Here is a 1,931-nt window from a genome sequence, read left to right on the forward strand (position 1 = left end):
TTCCTTCCTTATAAAAAAAGCTGTCCCTCATTAAGACTATAAATTCCCTAATTGCTTTTTAAATTATTTGTCTAGAAGAGGGCTATGTTGAAATAGGCTTCACCCTTTAAATAACAGGTATAGCATTTAGAGATGTCAGCCATTTAGGGTGGATGGGAAATATATATTCAACTTAAAATGACATGTTTTGGACTATTTTATGGAGAAAAACATCTCAGGAACTTGGATTCTCCATAGAACATTTTCACCATCACTCCTTATCCGCTCTCTTCCCCTCCATAGATATTTATAGGTTGTCTCTCATTAAGTTGATCTACTTTGTGCTAGAACTCCTAATGGCAGGTTATGTAAAGAAAACTTGGGCCAGGGAGCTAAAATTAAATGACTCCTTTAATGTTTCCCTTGAGAACTGGCTGTGATTGCAATTACAGTGAGTTTATTCCCATGGCACAAAAAAAAGTTGTTTAGCACCAGATGAGACAGGGAGGGAATAATCTTGAGGGAAGAGACAAAAAGGGAAAGGAAGATTGTTTGGTCAGCTAAAATGCAGCCATTTTGCCTTGATAGTTGTTCACAGCAGTCTTTTGCAATCTAATACTCTCTAGGACAGGGGAGTCCAACCTTGGCAACTTTAAGACCTGTTGGACTTCAACTCCCAGGATTCCTCAGCTAGCCATGGAATTCTGTGAGCAGGACACCCCTGCTCTAGGAGTCTTGTCAGTACAATTAGATCTGGAGGATAAAAGGAGGCCTAATTCTGTCTTCTACAATGAAAGAACTGTAGGGAGAATTTGATCCTAAAGACAAGGAATGTATGTTTAAGCTCAAACCCGTCCTCCATGATAATTTCAGAGATGAAATGAGGCTGAGCCTTCTCTTTCTCTCTAATTTGTATGTGTGAGATACTTTCCCAATAGTTCATCTTCTTGTCCCTTATTTCACAGAACTGCTGCCCTCTGTGTGTGTGTGTGTGTGTGTGTAGATGTGCTTGTGTGTGTCCAAGTCCTAAATTTTAAGTGGAGGGAAAACTAGGTAAGAAATCCTCATTTGTCTTGCTTTATGGCTTTATGAGATAATAAGGCAAGAAATGTGGCATTTGTCCAATTGAATACATGCAGAATTCTGTTAATTTATCTGCACCATTTCCACCAGCTGTCTTTTTCACCTGAAGGTCTGGTCGAAGTTGTTGCTGCAAACAAATCCAGCATCTGGAATAATAGAGATACAATAGGCCAATCCATTTCTGCCATTTATTATATCTGTAGATTACAACATAGAGGTGGCAGTAAATCATTTTTCCCGAAGTGTTCCTGGCTGCAATAATGGGAGTTGCATTGAAACACATCTGGAGTATGTAATATTGGGACTCAGTCTTCATGTATTTATACTAGAATTCATTCATTGAGGACCATGGTATATAACCTTCTATTTGTACAGGTTGTCCACTTAATTTGGGGAAAATTTACCTGGAGATACTCACTATTCCGCTGTAATTTGGAAGATATTTGTGGTTGTGTCTGTAACAGGATGATAATGACTCTTTTCACCATATGCTCTTAACTTTCCTGTTTCTTTTCACCTTTAAAGTATTTCATTTCAGAACGGATATGTTTCTGAAGTCATGTGCGATGTAAAAAAGCCTACAAACCAAAAGTATCTTCAGAAAAAGATTCAGTATGAATAAATATTTTTAAATGCTTTGAAACTTCATTGTAGTTCTTCCTTAGACCAAACATGACTTTGCCAAGGTCAAAATAAGTAGTGATATCGGATGGAGACTGTGGATTTGGGGGTGCCATAGAAGAGCAGAAAATCTTACATTATTTACCCTTCAGTTTCATATTTGTTGTCAGAGAGGGTGATAGTTTTATCTTAAGTGCCCAAATGACTTCCCTAGTCTTAAGTGCTCTTTATTACAACTAGCAGAGAAA

The 1,931-nt window shown here is 37.8% G+C and overlaps 1 protein-coding gene across 1 annotated transcript in view; it reads left to right on the forward strand.

Annotated features, from left to right (window-relative positions):
- OSTF1 (osteoclast stimulating factor 1) overlaps positions 1-1,705 on the forward strand; it is a 30,270-nt gene extending 28,565 nt beyond the window's left edge. Inside the window, exon 10 of the mRNA XM_070935618.1 lies at positions 1-1,705. This exon is cut by the window's left edge and continues 185 nt beyond it. The gene's annotated coding sequence lies outside the window, so the exon portion shown is untranslated.
- Positions 1,706-1,931: the final 226 nt, after the last annotated feature.

This window comes from Pituophis catenifer, unplaced genomic scaffold (genome assembly GCF_029215685.1).
Source record: "Pituophis catenifer annectens isolate HBS135680 unplaced genomic scaffold, rPitCat1.0.hap2 SCAF_2, whole genome shotgun sequence".
NCBI lineage: Eukaryota > Metazoa > Chordata > Lepidosauria > Squamata > Colubridae > Pituophis > Pituophis catenifer.